Source organism: Rhagoletis zephyria, unplaced genomic scaffold, assembly GCF_001687245.7.
Source record: "Rhagoletis zephyria isolate East Lansing unplaced genomic scaffold, Rhagoletis_zephyria_1.1 Rzeph_scaffold_03465, whole genome shotgun sequence".
In the NCBI taxonomy this organism is placed as follows: Eukaryota; Metazoa; Arthropoda; class Insecta; order Diptera; family Tephritidae; genus Rhagoletis; species Rhagoletis zephyria.
Window position 1 is genome coordinate 1007 of NW_016160548.1, and position 14230 is coordinate 15236.

At 36.3% G+C, this 14230-nt stretch overlaps 1 protein-coding gene across 1 annotated transcript in view; it reads left to right on the plus strand.

Annotated features, from left to right (window-relative positions):
• The first annotated feature begins 2946 nt into the window (after positions 1–2946).
• Positions 2947–14230, plus strand: part of LOC108369014 (uncharacterized) — a 17813-nt gene continuing 6529 nt past the window's right edge. The window contains exons 1-2 of the mRNA XM_017623985.1: positions 2947–2957; positions 13951–13955. The gene's annotated coding sequence lies outside the window, so the exon portion shown is untranslated. The remainder of the gene's footprint in view (positions 2958–13950; positions 13956–14230) is intronic.

Consider the following 14230-nt stretch of genomic DNA (forward strand, 5'->3'; position numbering starts at 1 on the left):
TACGATCTTATCCATATTTTATAGCACGATTATTGTACAATAACACAAGCATGAGCAAAATATCAAAATGATTTTGATTTTAGCTAAATAACTGTGCAATTTAGTACAAACGACCGACGCAAGCCCGGTATTGCGCAATGTTTTTGTGTGGTTTAGGGGCCCTATAACAGCGGCGTGTGGCAAAGAAATTCCGGATTGTATTTCCCTTATAAGAGTTACCAAATCAAACTTATAAATATCTACATATATATAAATTTTAAGACTTTAAATAACAAGAAAAAAATTATTTGCCTTTAAACTAGTAATATTATCTACTCATAGTTTTCAAAACTTCATTTCTGCCAGCCAAAAGTATCAAAATGGGACATTTGTGAACAAATAGTATCAAAGTATCAAATCCTACAATTTAGAAAAAAAAAGTATCAAAAATAATACAATTGTATCAAAACGGCAACGCTGTTGACTGCTTGTTATGGCATTGCCAGCACACTTCAAATTAAACGTTTAACGTTTTTATTAACGTTTCAACATTAACGACAACTTTTCGTTTCGGTTAAAAACGTAATGAAATTTATTTTGATAACTGCTTTAACAATAATATTTCCAAATGTTTCAACCGAAACGATTGAAATTATTTGATTAACGTGAAACTTAACGTTACGATGCATCCTTGGTATGATCTGTTATAAGCATCGTTCACTTGTGGTGGCTGTATTTGCAAGACAGCACGCTTTGCGTTGGTGCAGAGAATGTTAATTTAATACATGTAAATACATGTTCTCTGCTGGTGTTCGTTCATCCCCGTTTTTAACGTGAGTAGGCTTAAAGTCACAAAAACAGCACCCTTTGCCAATGTCTGATATACATATGTTTGAATGGTTGTATATATTTGTACGTATGTACATATGTTTGTGTTAATGTATACATATGTAGTACAAACGAAAACAAATCTAATAAGCTGCTCGTTGATATAAATGCGAACTGTACTGATTGTCAAAAATTATGTGTTTGTTGTACATTTGTTCATGTTTGTCATTGTGCGTGTAATTTTTATACCCGAGCGCACTTGTGCACAAGGTTATATTAATTTTGTTCACATAACGGTTGTTTGTAACAGCCAAAACGAATCGAGATAGATATAGACAAATGTATAGATAAATGCTCAGAATGAATAGAGAAGTCGATTAAGCCATGTCTGTCTGTCCGTTCGTCTGTCCGTCTGTCCATCTGTCCGTCTGTCCGTTCGTCTGTCCGTCTGTCCATCTGTCCGTCTGTCCGTCCGTCCGTGTTCACGATAACTCGAGCAAAAATTGAGATATCTCAACGAAATTTGGTATGTAGGTTTCCAGTTATTCTACCGGTTGGTATTGAAAATGGGCGAAATCGGACAATAACCACGCCCACTTCCAATGTAACGGTAATTTTCAGAAATACGAAAACTGCGATATTTAAGTTACTACTGGAGATTATTCACTAAAAATTGATAATTACAATAAGTTTTAGACGAAAAATAAGAATATTATAAATTTTTGGAAATGGTTACATGTGTATATCTTGGTAACCGCTACACCGATTTCCTCCAAACTTGGCACAGTTGTTGGACTTCGCACAGTATATCAAATGGCTGAAAATTTTTAAAATCGGACAATACCCACGCCCACATCCCATATAACGGTAATTTAGAAAAATACAAAATCTTCGATAAATCAGTAAATATTAAAGCTAATTTATTCTAAATTGACGCTTGCAACAATTCTTAACCAGGAAATACGTTTGTGATAAAATTTTGGAAAGTGGGCTTGGCACCGCCCACTTATGATCACATATATGTATCTCGGTAACCGTTCTACCAATTTTTACCAAACTCGGTATGGTTATTGTGCTTGCCACATAAAAGCAAAACATTGAAAATTATTGAAATCAGACTAAAATTGAGGCCGATTTTCATATAACGGTAAATTTCAGAACTGCTTGAAACTTCAAAATTTCGAAATTTAAGGACTCTAATCTACTCAAAATTGATACGCCCCGAGATACTATGTAGCGGTAGCTTTCGGAAAGATGAAAGTCATATATTAAATACTTGCGCCGGGTATTTAATGTTCGGTTCCGCCCGAACTTAGACTTTCTTACTTGTCTAGAGTAGTTTTGTGCTCTCGCTATCTCCTTGTATTAACCAGGGATGATAAATGAGTATTTTAATTTTGTACCAAATGGCCAAAAATAATGTACTAAATAAACCGAAATAGTACCAAGATTTAAATGACCATACACACAGTTGAATGGCTTTAAATTAGAATAATCCTCTATATAAAAGTTATCCAAAATATGTATATGCTTTTATAGAAATAACGAGGTTCTCGTTTTCAAAATTATATAAAATTGCAAAAAACTAGCACAGTTCCTACGTTATCCTACCCAAAAAACTTGCAAAATAGGGGAAATTGAGAGCCCAAAATGACATTGAGATTTGCATATTTTTCTGGAAAAATTTTTAGCTACGAAAACTTGCAAGTAAGCAAATCAGCTGATCACAAACATATGAATAGCCAAAAGAAAATAGGGCTTTTTGTAAATTTTATAAATATTGCTAGTATAAATACCATGAAAAAAAGTAAAATTATCAAGCACAAGGTTTGCTGAGTTTATTTTTAGTTAATTTACTAATAATCTCCATTTTTTTTAAGTAGTGCGTGTCAACTATGATTGCTGTATACAATTTTTAAGTTTTCCAAAAAAATAAAAAATACTGAAATGATTTGGCAGAATTTGTCGGTTGATAGTTAAAAGAAAAGCTAAATTTTTTTTTGGAATAAATATGGGTGTTTTAGAGGAGATCCTCTTATTTTTGAGTGCGTTTTGATGTGGTAAGAAAAGCGTTGGATGGGGCAAGGCAAGCAATGTCTGGGGCCTTGCGAAGTCTACTACAGCTGCCATGTAAAAGAGCGCAGACGAGCGTCTAGCCACAATCCGCATCAAAGCGAGATTCTTCAACATCTCGCTCATCTGCGCCCATGCCCCGACGGAAGAGAAGGATGAGGCATCCAAAGATCTCTTCTATGAGCGCTTGGAGCGCACGTACGAGTGTTGCCCCCGTCATGATATCAAAATCGTGCTTGGCGACTTCAATGCCAGTGTGGGCAAGGAAGGGATCTTTGGAATTCAGCCTCCACGACGAAACGTCCGACAACGGATTGAGGCTGNGTTTTAGACGTACGCACACTCCGAGGCACAAACATCGACTCGGACCACTATCTTGTTGCAGCCAAGATACGCACCCGCCTCTGTGCAGCAAAAAATGTGCGCCCAAATATGCAAGGAAAGCTTAACGTCGAAAAGCTGCAATCACAACAGACAGCCAGCGCTTTCGCTACTCGACTCTCACACCTGCTCTCAGAGAGCACTCTTCAACAAACCGACATATGCGAGCAGTGGAACCACATTTCCCGCTCATTAAGTACCGCCGCCGAAGAAGTAGTCGGATTTCAGCGAGCCCGAAAGAACAACTGGTACGATGAGGAGTGTCAGGAAGCTTCAGAGGAAAAAGATGCCGCCTGCATGGCCACGCTGCGATCGGGCGCAACCCGCGCTATGTGGGACCGCTATAAGGATCTGAAGAGGGAAGCGAGAGGTATTTGCCGCAATAAGAAGAGAGAGGCTGAAATACGTGAGTGCGAAGGGATTGAAATGCTGGCCGACAGGAAGAATGCCCGAAAATTTTACCAAAGAGTTAGGCGACTTACGGAGGGTTCAAGACCAGGGCGTACTCCTGTAAGAACAACAATGGCGACCTAGTAACCGATGTTCGGAGCGTACTTAAATTATGGAGGGAACACTTCTCCGCCCTACTGAATGGTAGCAGCACGGAAAGTTATGGAGAAGAAGAACCCGAGCCCGCAGTCGATGATGACGGAGTCGACGTTCCACCGCCTGATTATGACGAGGTACGAGTAGCAATAACGCGGCTGAAAAACAACAAAGATGTTGGAGCTGACAGCCCGCCAGCTGAGCTATTCAAGTACGGCGGCGAGGAGTTGGTAAGGTGCATGCATCAACTCTTGGTCAGAATATGGTCAGATGAACGCATGCCCGACAACTGGAATTTATGTGTGCTCTGCCCAATCCACAAGAAAGGCGACCCCGCCATTCGCGCCAACTACCGCGGGATCAGCCTTCTAAGCAAAGGTTACAAGGTCTTATCGAGCGTATTGTGTGAAATACTGAAGCCCAACATCAATGAACTGATTGGGCCTTATCAGCGTGGCTTTAGACCTGGCAAATCCAACATAGACCAGGTATTTACAATACACCAAATCTTGGAAAAGTCCCGCGAGAAAAGGCTCGACACTCACCGCCTATTTGTCGACTTTAAAGCCGCTTTTGACAGCACTAAAAGGAGTTGCATATACGCCGCTATGTCTGAATTTGGCATCACCGCCAAACTGATACGGCTTTGTAAAATAACGTTGAGCAATACCACCAGCTCTGTCAGAATTGGGAAAGACCTCTCCGAGCCGTTCGCCACTAAACGTGGTTTCAGACAGGGCGATTCCCTTTCATGTGACTTCTTTAATCTGATGGTGGAGAAGATAATAAGAGCTGCAGAACTGAACCTCTCAGGAACAATTTACTACAAGAGCGTGCAATTGCTGGCTTATGCCGATGACATCGATATCATCGGTATCAAAAGCCGCGAAGTCTGTTCTGCCTTTTTCAGGTTGGATAAGGAAGCAAAGCGGACAAGACGAAGTATCTCCTCTTATCAAACAAACAGTCAGCATATTCGAGAAAGTAGNAACAAGTGCTACTTTGGACTGAGTAGGCAATTCAGGAGTAAAGTCCTCTCTCGACGTACGAAAACCACGCTCTATAAGTCACTCATCATGCCCGTGCTGGTATATAGCGCAGAAGCATTGACAATGACAACATCCGATGAAGCGGCTCTTGGAGTGTTCGAGAGAAAGATTTTGCGGAAGATTTACGGGGCCTTACGCGTTGGCGACGGCGAGTAGCGCAGACGATGGAACGATGAGCTGTATGAGCTTTACAACGACATGGACATAGTGCAGCGAATTAAAATACAGCGGTTCCGCTGCCTTGGCCATGTTGTTCGAATGAACACCGACGCTCCAGCTCTGAAAGTATTCAACTCGGCACCTACTGCGATGGAAAGATCAGGCGGAGAAGGACTTGGCTTCACTTGGCGTTTCCAAGTGCCGTCAGTTGGCACAGAAGAGAAACGACTAGCGTGCTTAGCTGAATTCGGCCAAAATCGCTTAGGCGGTTACAGCACCAAATAAGAAGAAAAAGAATGATGTGGTATCAATTTTGAGAAAAATACTTATTCATTAATATGTTAAACATTTTTTTCCTATGCAAAGGTATTCAATAGTAAACAATGCCACACCGGAGACAATGCTCCAACCGGATAATAAATTGCCAAATGTACCACCTATCAAAAATGATCAGCTGTTTCAAAGATCGCAAATTTTCTGTATATTTTGTTTCTTTGATAGCGAACGCTCAGAATTTTTTCTGATAGGTAATTTTGTCTGGAGAATATCAAAACACTCCCAGGCCCACTCAATATAAAAAAATATTTACGAATAGTTACCAGTACTTGCAAGCTTTTACTGGAAATGCATTTAATAACGAAAAAACTTTGCAAGGGGGCGAATTCGAGAGCTTAACACCCCGATAGAGTTGCAAATTGTTGCAAGTAAAAATCAGGAATTTTTAGGTGTTAAAAAGTCAGTCATGTGTCAATTTCAAATGTAAACAAAATGATTAGAGGAGTATTTTATAAAAACATGCTCAAAACAAAACTAGTGAAATGAAAATATGGATGCATAATTTTAGTCTAAGATAGATTTTTTGAGTTTTATGACTATGGGAATATTCCCAACCAAAAGGAAAATTCCAAGTATACACATGTAGTGCAGTGCTGTATATTGACAAAATTGTATCAAAAATGTTAATGTAGTACCAATGTACTTTTGGCTTCCAAAATGTACCAAAAAAGTACAATTGTACCATCAATTTCATCACTGGTATTAACTCGTCCTTCGTTGGTATACTCTGATGAACATACATATGTGAGGATGATAGCAAGGCCAACTTATATAAGGTAGTGTTACAGGAGCAGTTGAAATTTTCGCCCGATGTTTCTTAAAGAAAGCCATAAACGTAGCGACCGTTGGTTCAATTTGGTGTTATTTTGCTCTAGATTACACCGTTGTTGGGCCTGTCGAATGAATTTATGTCTTGGTTGTATGAAAGATCAAAAAATTTGGATTTTCTGGCAAGTTATACAACTTATCGCTACATTAATGGCCATGTTGTACAAACTCATTTAATTTGCATTTATTTTGTACACTAAATAACCGAAAATGGATAACTCAGCCGAAATAGGTCCGTGCTTTCGTTGAATTTTATAAATGTAAGCCGAAACTATGAAATTGTAAAAATAAGACTGCTCGCGAAATTGCAATGTTTCTGGGCAAAACGTCCAACTTGATTGCGGATTGATTTGAACCAACGTTTTCGGCTTGCATTATGTCAAAAGATGTGTTAGTTGTAATTCATTCTGTCATTTACTACCATTATGCGTAGGCCAATTTATGAAATCATTTAATGCGTTTGAGTAGAAACTGAATGAATGAACACCATTTCATGATTTCAATTATCGCGAAATAGAGTTTATGCACTTAGTTTTTACTCAGATCGATGAAATGATTTCGTGAATTGGACTACGCATACATGTGATACTTATGCTTTTAATTTATAAGGTAATTTTATGTTTTTATACTCTTGATACCACATGAATATATGAATTCGTGATAAGAATATATGAATTAGCCTTGGAAGATAGAAAGCGAGTAAGAATATATGCCGAACAAAGGAATTTGTCTTCTTTCAACTTAAATAAATGCATTTTGCAAACAAAAGTGCGTACGTTACTTAGTGCCTTGGTAATGGCGAATTCGTAAGGATGTATTGATTCCATTATAAACAGTTTCGATTATTTGTTAAACATACAATTACTTCCATTACAACCGGGTCCTATGGATGCTAGGAGCGTGAATATAAGGTGGAGTTACCGGAAAATGAATTAATAAATTATGTATATGTATATCAGAAAATTAATAAGATGAAATGAAATTATTGTTTGATTTCTAACCAAACCTATGTATGTAACTCAATCGCCTAATGGTTTGCTGAACCGTAAAGATATGTTTACACATCCAATTTCGTGAGTAGGTACCTGGTACTCACACCTTTTTTAAGAAGTTTTACTTCTATCATGTGTATGGTGTTACACACGCATTTTTTTTGCATATACTTCACTTACAAATGCGTGTATGTTAGAAAGATTTTGGCGTCTTCCAAACCACATCTCGAATGGAGTTTTGTTGTTAAGTGTTCTACTCGACAATCTGTTCATATTGGAGTCAAACAGCAATGCTCTGACTTTATCCAGCAAAACTCGGTTTAAACGTTCGGCTTTTTCATTAAGTTGATTTAGTTTAATTCCCTTCTGTAACGAACACGATCTAAATTCATTGCTTCTCTATTCCCTACCATTATCGCATCTTGTACACGACACCTTTTCTTTATTTTCACGTCCTGCTTCTTCTATATAGTTTTTTATGATTTCTGATGTTTCGGTTTTATGTTTTATCAGATACGTTTTAGTTAGGCGGCTGTAATCATCCATCATCATAAAGTATTTGTTTCCATCATGTGTTGGTAGGTTGAACGGCCCGCAGATGTCAGTGTGAATGATTTCCAGTATTCTTTCTGCTCTTTTTCGCTCTGAATTGAAAGGCAGCCTGCTCGGTTTTGCTTGTATGCATACCTCATACTGCTCGTCGACTTTCCCTTTACCATCAAATTTTATTCCGTCAGCGATACTCGGCAATAGGTCTAGGATTTCTTTGCCAGGATGTCCTAACCGCCTTAAACATAAAAATGCCTTAAAAATACCACAAATGCCAACATTATTATATAAGGTTATGTTAAAAGTCGCAAATATGAGCCAATTTTTAGTTGCTCCTGTACGCGCTTTCTAGTGAACACGTTGCTCGCATAGGCGTGCATGGTTCACGATGCGTGCGCGCTGTGACAAATGTTGCTGTAAGTCAAAAACAGAAAAGAACTAACAATTTTTTTACAACTATTTTCTTCAATAAATGTAGTTTTCGAAAATATAAATGAAATAGGAAACACTCATTGAGAACATATTTTTAATGCAACTTGAATATTTATAATGTTTAAAAAAAAATTTTTCTACATTATAAAAATATTTTTTTAAAGCTCTACACTGAAAATAAAATCTGCGTAAATATAACGAAAACTTACGAAATTTCGTCATTTTGAGCCACGAAAGTTTTCGTTGATTGTACAAAACCGTTTTCGTACATACTACGAAAATATGAGGCATCAGATTTTTAGTACATTTTACGAATGTATTCGTACTATTTACTAAAGAATTTAGTACTATTTACTAAAGAATTCAGTACTATTTACTAAAGAATTTCGTACTATTTACTAACGAATTTCGTACTATTTACTCAAAAAATTCGTACTATTTCTTTATTTTTTTACGAAATTTTTGTAAAATGCACAGAAATAATTCGTATATTTAACGANACGAAATCACTTTCGTAAAATCTGCGCTTGTTTCGTAGAATGTGCGATTTTGCTTTCATTCTCCACACTACAAAAAACATATTACANGAAAATATAAATGAAATAGGAAACACTCATTGAGAACATATTTTTAATGCAACTTGAATATTTATAATGTTTAAAAAAAAATTTTTCTACATTATAAAAATATTTTTTTAAAGCTCTACACTGAAAATAAAATCTGCGTAAATATAACGAAAACTTACGAAANATTAAAATATAATGAAAGTGTTCTGCTATAATTTTAGTCATGTTTTTTATAGTGTTAATAATAAAAGCAACCATACGTTCTACGAAAGAAGAAGAATTTTCTGACTACATTGTAGTTTAGAATTAATAAAAAAGATTGTTTTACTTATAATAAAACTTAAGTCTTTTATTTATATGCATACGAATAGGTTCTACTTACACAACATATTTTGTTATTGCTTAGGCTTCATTCAATAAAGTATATTGACGAAAGTGTTAAACTATGAGACTCAACAAAACTAAATATAATAAGATATAAAATATGAAAGGATATAAAATATGAAAGGATATAAAAAATACTGGTTTTACTTTCTTAAACATTATAATATTTTTTATGTAGAGGCACTTGATAGATTCGTCGATGTTTGTTTCCTTGACGACTTTAAATTAAAGGAAAATTATAAGGCGTCTGGAAAGCAAGTTTCAGTGAAAAGTCATACATGTACTTACTTTTAATTACATTAAGTAGTGCTCCTGGCTTAGGCTTGCCGTTGATAGGTAACTGATGAAATTGCCTATTTATCAAGTCCCGCATTGCAGCGCATGGCGCAGTGTAGGCGATGTTAAAAATACTGTATGCTTAAAAGCATAGTATATCCACAGCTTTAATATTTAAGTTTGTATTGTTTTTTTTTTTTCCAGCAAATCCCTTTTTAAAACGTTTAAAATTATATTATACTAGCAGAGCACCCGACGTCGTTCGGGGTAAACAAATAAAAATATAAAACAGTAATACAAATATTCAGTACAGCATAATTTAAAGAACACAAACTATTTTCTTTGTTTACATTAAAGCATTCTTATGAGCCATACTTTTAGCTTTATTGTGCTTTAACTAAAGTATATTGATCATAATGTGTACTACAAATCTTGTTCCATTATCAATATTAGGTGGATTAAGGTAACGATCAAATTTCTAAATCAAGATTAGTGTACTAAGGTACATTCCGATTAGCTGCCTATTCGCTTGGCTGTTTTAGTATATCTGCACATTTCTGGTAGAATGCTTAATTCGGAAGGAGTTTTATTCATTATGTATGAATCTTTTTCATTTAACAGCATCGCGGGATTAAAAAACGATTTAATCTTTCCCTTTCAAAATAATCTAAAGACGGTAAGGTTTAAAAAAAAAACACAGTTTTAAATATCCCAGTTATCTAATAGATGAGTACATATATGTATGTATATCCCCCTTTGTCAAACCCATTTATATATACTTTACTCTGAACACCTCCCGTAGATACCTATTTCTGAATACCAAATTTAAAGTTCATGTGACTTATTGTCCCGAAGTTGTAGCTGATAAAAAAGTTCACGCCTTTGGGATGTGCCACGCCCCCTTTTACAAATTCCGTTATATATACCCTCCTATAAGCACCTACCATTGATATGTCTGCAAACCAAATTTCAAGTTCGTGGGACTTATGGTTCCGAAGTTATGGCTGATAAAAAATTTCACGCCTATGGGATGTACCACGCCCCTTTTTACAAACTCGTTTATATATACCCTCGTATAAGCACCTACCATTGATATGTCTGCATACCAAATTTCAAGTTCGTGAGACTTATGGTTCCGAAGTTATATCTGATAAAAAATCCCACGCCTATGGGATGTGCCACGCCCTCTTTAACAAACTCCTTTATATGTACCCTCCTATAAGCACTTACCATTGATATGTCTGCATACCAAATTTCAAGGTCGTGGGACTTAAGGTTCCGAAGTTATAGCTGATAAAATATTCCACGCTTATGGGATGTGCCACGCCCCCTTTTACAAACTCGTTTATATATACCCTCCTATAAGCACCTACTATTGATATGTCTGCATACCAAATTTCAAGTTCGTCAGACTTATGGTTCCGAAGTTATAGTTGATAAAAAATTCCGCGCCTATGGGATGTGCCACGCCCCCTTTTACAAACACGCTTATACATTCCCTCCTATAAGTACCTACCATTGATATGTCTGCATATCAAATTTCAAGTTCGTGTGACTTATGGTTCCGAAGTTATAGTTGATAAAAAATTCCGCGCCAATGGGATGTGCCACGCCCCCTTTTACAAATATGTTTATAAATACCCTCGTATAAGCACCTACCATTGATATGTCTGCATACCGAATTTCAAGTTTGTGTGAGTTATGGTCTGCAAATTATGGCTGATTAAAAATTTCACGCCTATGGGAGGTGCCACGCCCCCTTGTCGGATCCCAAGTTTTTTCAGCCTATTATAGGCCCAGGTGTCATGGTAATACTCTGTCAAAATTTTGATCGATTCTGTCCGTCCGTTTAGACTGCAACCTGGCACTTACATACATACATACATACTTTCACAAATCTATATATAAATATGCAACATGAAAATTTTGCAATCCCTTTTTTGAAGGTACCGTTCGCTCGATTTCAATGAAACATACACCGATTTAAAGGATATAACTTCCTCTAATCCAGAAATGGTAATCCCGATACATAGGGGGCGTGGCATCTTACATATAGACTAAAATGTGAAAACCACTATATCTCTAAAACCAATTACGCTGGGGAACTGAAACTTAGCACAGATGCATAGATTGTAAATACCCTACTTACGGCGAAAAATGGTAGATAATGGGAAAGGGGGTGTGGCACTGCCCATACAAACTCAAATTCTCATATCTATTATCTCTGGAACCGCCTATGCTGACGTCTTGAAATTGGACAGAGCAACATATGTGGTCAATACCGTACTTATGGCGAAGACTGATAGATTTTGGAAAGGGGGGCGTGGCACCGCCCATACAAACTGAAATTTTCATTTCGCTCATCTCTGGAACCGCTTATGCTAACGTCCTGAAAGTTTACACAGTTATTTATGATATCAATAACCTACTTATGGCGAAAAGGGGTAGATAATGGGAAAGGGGGTGTGGCAAGGCCCATACAAACTGAAATTCTCATATCGCTTTTCTTTGGAACCGCCTATGCTAACGTCCTGAAATTTGACACAGCTATTTATGATATCAATACCGTACTACGGCGTAAAATGGTAGATATTGGAAAAGAGGGCATGGCACCGCCCATACACACTGAAATTCTCATAACGCTTATCTCTGGAACCGCTTATGCTAACGTCCTGAAATTTTACAAAGCAATTTATGATATCAATAACCTACTTATGGTGAAAAGTTATAGATAATGGGAAAGGGGGTGTGGCACCGCCCATACAAACTGAAATTCTCATATCGCTTATCTCTGGAACCGCTTATGCTAACGTCCTGAAATTTTACAAAGCAATTTATGATATCAATAACCTACTTATGGTGAAAAGTTATAGATAATGGGAAAGGGGGTGTGGCACCGCCCATACACACTGAAATTCTCATAACGCTTATCGCTGGAACCGCTTATGCTAACGTCCTGAAATTTTACACAGCAATTTATGATATCAATAACCTACTTATGGCGAAGAGTGGTAGATTTTGGAAAGGTGGGCGTGGCACCGCCCATACAAACTGAAATTCTCAAATCGCTTTTCTCTGGAAGCACTTATAATAAGGTAATGTAATTTTATGCACCTGCATTTATACACATATAAAATGGAAAAATCGTTCAATTTGGAACCATTTTCTCCCAGATTTTAAAATTGCATTGAATGACTGTTGTTTTGTGCAAAAGTTTTTAGAAGGATCAGTGTGTTTGTCTTGATAGGTGGCGCAGGGATTGAGAGCTAAAAACTCATATCTATGATCAGATTTTTTTCACTTTTAGAACACATATTAGTAACATAAAATTTGGCATAACTTGGTAGCCCAATCGTGTGATGAAAAAATATTGGGCTCTGGCCCAGTCTTGATAAAAACCAGTATGAAACCGCCATTAGAGAAGGAAATATTATCTTTTGTTGTGAACCTTCAAGATAATTTCTCAACCGTTAACGATTCTGATGAAAAATGAAAGAGTTTTTGTAGATGTGGGCAATTTAGTTTTTAACCTCCAAGAGGCTCTCAGGCAAATATAATAGAAAAACTTATTTACAGTCAAATACATGTGCAAAAGCTACTGAAGAAAAGAGACTTGGTAGAATTCGCTTTAATTAATCCGGTATTAACGTTCGTAATTCGATTTTAAGTTTTCCTGTAAATTCGCTATAAATTATGCTGGTGGACTTCAAAATAGTAATTCGCATAAAGGATTTAGTATTGGTGACATGTCAAATTCAAAAGTGTATAAAAAAAGATTTTGAATTTCGACAACTGGGCGATACTAGTATATAGTAGATGTCCCACAGCAGCCAACAAGTAATTCCGCAATAACACGCGATACATAAAAATATGATGAAATATTAAACTGCCGGTAACTTAGTATATTGTACGAAAGTATTCGTATGTTGTACAAATTTAAAAAACATGTTTCTGCATTAGTACTTTATACGAAAGTATTAACTAAATTGTACGAATACAGAATTGTAGATTTCGTAAATTTAAAACCATACGTAAATATAGGGTTGCCAGATTTTTTATGCGCGAAATCAGTACATTAGACTTTTTCATGCTAAAAAAATCAGTACTTTTCAGTACATTTTTATTCAAAGCAAAATTATGAATGTAAGTAACAGAAAATAATTTAAAACGCCTGAGTTCTTGTTTTTAACAATATTTTGGTATATAAATAAAATATAGTTCATAAAAAATAAAACCGTTATTCATTTTAAGATGAGTGTACACATCATTATACACAGGAGCCAATAAATTATTTTATATTTCTGACTTGTTGAATAGCAATAACACTGTACGGCAAAATCAACTTTTTTTCTGGGTATTGGACCAAACCAATTTTTTTTAAGAGATTGAGTCATAGGTAAGTAATTTCTCAGTTCGAAGATCGAAATTGGACCTTTGGTAAAAAATTATTTTAAACTAGCTTATACCCGCGGGTTTCACCCCACGTTTTTATACAAATATGTAAAATAATTTAATGATTTTATATTTTATTTCTGTGCACATTTCGTTATAGCTCGTTATTTTTTAAGCGAGTTAAGGTACTTAGGCCGTTTAAAACAATGAAATTATAAAATCTCATCTGCGCGCTAGGCATACGAAAGATATCAATCCCTCTAAGTCTACTTTAAAATGGTTCCAGTTATACGACGCGTAAACGTGTAACCTTCTTGGAGGTGCCAAGGCGGGTTCTAATATTTCCAACTCAAATTTTGTAACCTGGCTTTGATAAAATACCACTTCTCATTACTGTAGCAAATGCCTCAAGAGAGCTTTAGATTATAAGGCCGAACCCGGCTCTCCCTTTTCCATTAAA